General features: G+C 37.1%; 1 long non-coding RNA gene across 1 annotated transcript; it reads left to right on the forward strand.

Annotated features, from left to right (window-relative positions):
- The first annotated feature begins 5,572 nt into the window (after positions 1 to 5,572).
- LOC113745920 (uncharacterized) lies at positions 5,573 to 6,772 on the forward strand. The gene is made up of 3 exons (XR_003462489.1): positions 5,573 to 5,842; positions 6,166 to 6,255; positions 6,555 to 6,772. It is a non-coding gene; the product is annotated as an uncharacterized LOC113745920 (long non-coding RNA).
- The last annotated feature ends 204 nt before the right edge of the window (positions 6,773 to 6,976 follow it).

Here is a 6,976-nt window from a genome sequence, read left to right on the forward strand (position 1 = left end):
CGCAGAAGAACAATAGTTGACTACTCCCAGAGCTTGCTAGCTCTGTGAGTAGTTGACGAGTGTCGTAGGCACTCGTCACTAATTATAAAACTTCAGCATCCCTTCATTCAGTGATCATGCTGTCATATGGCTCTCAGACTCACTCTACCTTCTCTCTGTTCTTCTAACAAAGTACTTTCCAGGTGGTTACGATGAAACCTACAGCATCGTCACATATAAATTCATCAACAATGGTGAGCTGCTTTTCTCTTTCTACCAGTTTAAATGTGGGTGTACCCAGGGGGTGGCCTGGGGTTACCTCATTAACCCTTAACTATGATTGTCTTTCTGCACAGTCAGAGATTTGAACTTAGTTCTGACCATCTGTTTGATGAGTAAATCAGACTTGTTAACAAAAAGTGTTTGCAAGCCAGAACAAAAACCAAACAAAAAATTGCTAGTCAAAGTAATAAAACTGGGTCAAGTCGAAGTTTGGAAGCAGAGAAGTGATTTCTAGCACAGCTTCACCTACCCCAAAGCTGCATGGAGAAGAGAAATTTAAAATGGCCTGTGTGCCTATAGTTAACCCACACAGGGCATTTAAATGATTGTGCTGATGAGACCTCTGCTCAGACTCTGTGTGTTGGACACACTGTACTTCACTGAAATCTGCCATCATTCCCCTGTTTTTTGAAAATTAGTGGGGATGTGACCCCTGGTCCCCCGCATGGAGATGAGTACACGTCTGTTTATCTTTTCAATAAAAATCTAAAATGCAGGAATGGAAGAAACTGCAAAACACTGTTTTATCTTATATTTATCTTTATTACATTTTCTGTTTTAGATAGGTGTGCATATATGAGACGTCTCAACAGTGGAGAGGTAATTGAACTGTAAAAATCCCTTCATTCAGTGATCATGCTGTCATACGGCTCTCAGACTCTCACTCTACTTTCTTTCTGTTCTTATAACAAAGTACTTGCCAAGTGGTTATGATGAAACCTACAGCATCATCAGATATAAAATCCATCAACAATGGTGAGCTGCTTTTTTCTTTCTACCAGTCTAAATGTTTTCGATGGGCATACTCGGGGGTGGCCTGGGAAATTGAAAAATGGCAGATTAATGTTATCCTGTGTGTCTGTGTGTGTGCACCCCTGCACAAGTTACTGTCCCACTTGGGTCACCCCAGTTAAAAAAATCTGGATACTGATTTTCTACAGTATGTTTCAAGATGTGGACTATGTGTTTAGACTCACAAACTGAGAGGACTTTTAAAATCATGTCAGCTTACTGTGGTGAAGCTGGTAGACTTTGTCTGAGGGACAGCTGCAGGAGAGAGGAGGAGCAGGTAAAGATGATGTTATGTGGAGAATGAAGTCACAGGTAAGTTAAAAGTGATGAGGGAGACAGTGAGAGCCAACATGTGTGTTTGACAGATGGAGGGAAACAGAGTAATGTTATCTTAACGTTAGTGTTATACAGAAATTTCAGCAACATGCACCAGAATGCAGTGCTAATTTCTATTTCAAAGCAATCTGTCAGTTTCTCTTTTTCTGCTTTAGGTAGATGTTGACTAGGCATCACAAACAACAGCAACTCAGAGTCTCAGGAACTATATTATACTTAAAACCAGTGCAAGATATAAATTAATTATTGATGCTTTTAATTTAATCACATGACATTTTGTTGGAATGAGGCCATGGTATACGCAGGTTAATACATGAAAACCACCATCAGCTTCTTCAGCCCCAAGTCCATCATCCAGTTACAGTCATGGAAAGTAGAACTTGTCAGGTACATGAGAAGAAGCAAACTCTGTATTTAGTGAAACACTAAGTGGATCCTGGTGGCACAGTGTACTTGTAATGAACAATAGTGCTGATTGGCCACTTGGTGGTGCAAATTCTGTTTCTGCTCACAAGTGGACAGAATATTTTTGTGCCGTTTCAGGTACAGTCATAACAATGTGCATTTCCTTATGTGTTGCCAATATGACAGTACAAAAAATAGACATAGATGAGTACGACTAATATATTTTGACAATAACTTGAATCATATTTAGTGGCATCACTAAACATTCAGTCATGTCTGTTTCTTTTTCTCCCCGTAGAGTGACAAATACCAACAGCAGCACGTCAGAGGAAACAGCTGCATCACAGACACAGAGATACATGTGCAGCACTTGAAGTTAGAAAATTGCGTTTCTTGTTTTTTCTTGCTTCAGTTGATTGATTGTACCAAAAAAAATGCTGTAATGGCTTTATTGGAGTTATTTTTTTCAGTTTTGAATTAATAAAGGGATGATACAATATGTTGTAATGCTTTTATGAGGAAGTGCCAACGCCCTCACTGTTTGCTGGACCATCTTTGCCACGAAAGATGACCAGTGTCTTACAATTTTCTTTGTTTTCTTTATTTAACTGATAGTCAGCATATTAGATAAAAGAGACACAACATCGTTGTCAGTGTTGAATTTGTATTGTTGCGTATTGCACATATAATTTCTCAATCATATTGTTGAGCTATGTGGTTCAACAGTAACAGTACTTTTTGAAATTAGAAAAAATGTAATTGGACATTTGTACAAGCTGTCTATTAGCAATGCAAATATTCTTAAATGTATCTGTAAAATGTTCTTTGTCAAAGTATTTTAAATGTACTTAAATATTTGTTCCTGGCAGCCAAATCCTGATTTATTTATTTTTTAAAGGTGATGTTAGATTTTATGAGAAATGTATTTTCATCTGTCTCCAGCCATAAGTATTGGACTTCCTCCCTATACTATGACTGTACACCTTCTGGATGGGAAGAAATGTTTCCAGGGAATGTAAAGCAGCCAGACCTTGTCTAGAAAATGTACATACGTTTTATAATTGGATATACTTTGTTTTCTCTTCTAACACTTTTATAACTATGCACTAAAATAAACCTCCACACTTAAATAAAAAAGTACTTGGCACCAGTCTGCCAGCAGAGGGTGGTGTTGATGATGATGTACAGCCTTAGGGCTAGATGTATATAACTCTATTGGGTGTTTGATCAACACAAGACACTATACTGACCTAAGTTCACCTGTCACATCGTGTGTCACTTCAGGTCACACACAGCAACAGAGAGCCAGTACGAGAGAGCAATACGTTTGACAGGTTGTAGGATGTCTGAACAATGTTATATTCAAATTTATGGTTGATGGAAAAACTCCATACAACTTGTTGCCATGGTGACCCATACAATTCAAAGTCAGCCCAAATGTGTTGTAGTTAGTAGTGTCACTTTCCATTCATAAAATCATTGAATGAAAGGTTTAGTATTATTCCTTTCTATATTTATTGTGTATTTATAATTTGAAGGGTTATCTTATTTTTATTTTATCTGCAAACTGTGTGTTGAAGGTCAGTCCTCATCTGCAGCTTCATTTCGAGTTGTGAGCATGTGAGACTTCACGTGGGTGTGAACAATTTTACCTACATTCAGTTCAACGGTTTACAAGGCTTCCCACATAAGAACATTAAAACCACTTTAAAGGCTGCAGAAACATCTAGATACCTAGACCAGATCTACACAGCTGCTTCTCTCATACTGATAATAGAAAACCACAGAGCAGACACAGGAGGTTTGGCTTGTGCACCTTGCGGCTGATTATTTTTAAACTACTATTTTTGTGTTTTTCTACAGTCCAAACTGTGAATGTTTGATTTTGCACTCTCTCACGGCCCTCAGACTTATATTTGAACAAATGAGAAGCATTTCTCTAGACTCAATGTAAGCAAACTATACTGCGTTATGTCAGCAATCAGGACTGAGTGTGGGTGTTGGGTGCACTGTGTGTTCATTTAAAGTATTTGTAACATGAAACACAATCAAAAACCAAACAAAACTAGAATTAGTCAAAGAGAATGTTTTTACTCATGGAGGTGTTATTGTCAGCATATTCTAGTCTGGAGACACAGATGGCCACCACAGTGTTGAGATAGACTGGCACCCAGTCAAAGCCAAACAATTAATACTGCTGAGGACCTCAAGGCCCCCACGTAACCTTGTGTAACCTAAGGCTAGAAAATGTACATGTAAAAAAAACATGTAACACTGGTCCTGTCTTTTAAGAAAAAGCAACCAGTTAAACAAAGAGGACAATAAGATAACAGAAATGATAGCCACACGTGGTTGATTTGTTATATTTAAACGATACTGCATATGCTGTGGCCTGTCTGTTCATGTGATTCTCTTCTGTGGTTTTCCTGTTCTGCAAAAAGACCCTTCTGTATGTCAAAGTCCACGTAGTCAGACCCACAAGTCTAGTCTTGGGCATTCAGTATTCAGCTTCATCATGGCTGGTCACCTGCTGTTAGTCGTCCTCTTGTGTAAGTTAAACCTCTTGATTCTTTCATTGTAAATGTGTCTAGTACTGGCACGCCAGTACAGGTTTCTATTATTTGTAATATGTAGTATTATCACATTTCGTATCAGTATCAGCATGTTATATTACACTTTTACATCAGGTTGAGAGAAGTACAGCATTAACATTAAATGTTTATTATTTATAATTACATCTGTTTCTCTTGTTAACACGTTTTTCTTTAACAGGTTTCTTTTCTGAGATGAGAGCACAAGGTCAGTCCCTGAGTTTAATATTAGTTTTCATGGACAGGTTATTCTGTAATCACAGTATGAACAGTTTAGTATAGTCTGCAATGATCTGACATTTTAATATACAATTTTGTAATAATATATTTTTGCAGCTATTAATTATTTGATGTGTACCTCTACATTTTCAGCTCTTCTTCCTCCTAAACTGACAGTGAATCCACCGGTGATCACAGAGACAGACTCAGTCACACTGAACTGTCAGACTCCATCATCTGTTTCTGTGTCTCAGTGTTATTTTCGCTTTGTTAGAGGAGGACGTGGTAAAAGCTTCCCTTGTCTGCAGACACTGACAGGAACTGAGCTGCTGAAGTTGTCACATCAGAGTTCACCTGCTGAGGTTAAAGTGACATGTTTTTACCTTAAAGTGCATCAATCTCCTGACAGTGACGTGTCCTCCATCACCATTCGAAGTGAGTGAACACTGCTGCTATGGACTTTATTCATCATTATTATTATTTTAAATAAATGCCAATTCAAGTTACTGAATCCAACATGTGTTCAAATTTACAGTATCTACTCCACCTAAACTGACAGTGAATCCACCGGTGATCACAGAGACAGACTCAGTCACATTGAACTGTCAGACTCCATCATCTGTTTCTGTGTCTCAGTGTTATTTCTACACTTTAAGTGGAGGAAATATCAGAGGCTCCTCTTGTCTGCAGACCATTATATTTTGTGTAATAGTTAATTAATTAATTAATTAATTACTTTTTCTTGTCAGAATGTTTGTTATTCTGAGCAATGATTACACACAGAATTATTATTTTGGTTTTAGTCACATGATTTGTTTTTCATTGTATCACAGCTGGACTTGAAATCACAGACTTGTCTTAAAGTGCACTTGATAACAGAGTAGGTTTTTTTTGCATCTAATAACTTATCATTAATGTTTTTGTAGGTCAAACACCAAAAATGATTCTTCAACGTTTTCCTGGTGAATACGTTCTCTTTACTTGCTTTCTGCCTGGATCTGCTGATCGTGATACGACATGTAACCTGTACTTTGGAGAATCAAGTCTTCCAGCTCAAATAGTAACCATCAGGGGGAAAACAACCCCAACCAATCAGTGGTTCTGCCAGTTTATTGTCACAATCGAAGATTTGTTGGGACATCTAAGTTCAGTTCAACAAAGTGATGCCAGCTGTGATTACACTTTGAGAAGTGAACCCAACTCTTTGTCTCCTCGTAGTGATGGATACAGCTTGACTGGTAAGTCAGAGAAGACAACACATCCACTAAAATATATTTATGAATAAATTGACCATTAACTGTGCTGGTACTGCATATTTGTGTTTGCATTTAAATTAATGTATTTTGAAACGTTTTGTGACTGTTTGATGTAATGTGCTGAGTCAACATTATGTTTAATGACATCACTGAAATCAGCTCACCATTTACCACAAGAAAAGCTCAATTGTAAGAAGAATGATTGAATATCTGATTTTAGTTTTGTGAACTGAACAAGTATGCTGTCCCACTCAGTTGTTTGCACTTGAAACTGACAGGTCCAAATCCATCTTCTTTTATTGTAGATATTGTGGAAAAAGAGTCACATGTGACACAGACTATGACGACATCTACTGTGAGTACAACGACTGAAACTCCTGCAAAACAAACTTCAGGTAACTACAGATATATGAAGTATGACTTCGCATATCACAAATGTGTTTCTGAGTAAATTGAAATGTATATTTTTACATTCACTGGGTCTGAGTGTTGGTAGATCAAGTAGCATCAGGTGACACATTTCCTCAGTTTAACAATGAGTCATGCTGAATTTTTTTAATCAGATAGTGAAAGAGATAAAATGTCAGGAAATGAGGAAGTGAGAGCTTAATTTTTTATGAGATGCATTTTAAATACCAAGATGCTTTGCTGTGTATGTTTTCAATGTTTCTAACTATTTTATTTCATTTACCAGTTCTGACAGTGAGCACGCCTCATGTTACAACTCCTGAAACTCCTGCAAAACAAACATCAGGTAACGTGATTACAAATATAGTATAACTTTAATTTATCACAAATTACAAATGTGTTTTTTCCTATTTTGACCATTTTGAAATGTGTATTTCTACATTCACTGAGTCTGACTGTTGGTAGAACAAGCAACACTTTAGTAGTTAGTTTTATTTATACTTCCCTAACACCACTGAAACCCGCATCAGGTGACAGTTTATAAATGATCGGCGCTGACCTTAAAACATTTTTTCACACTTTATTCATTTTATGAGATAGTGACAGAGATACAATGACAGGAAATGGGTAATTGAGATATGCATTTAAATTTTAATATTCATAATCACAGACAGATCTCAGCACCAGGTGACAATATTACAGGCAGGA

Source organism: Larimichthys crocea, chromosome VI (assembly GCF_000972845.2).
Source record: "Larimichthys crocea isolate SSNF chromosome VI, L_crocea_2.0, whole genome shotgun sequence".
In the NCBI taxonomy this organism is placed as follows: Eukaryota; Metazoa; Chordata; class Actinopteri; family Sciaenidae; genus Larimichthys; species Larimichthys crocea.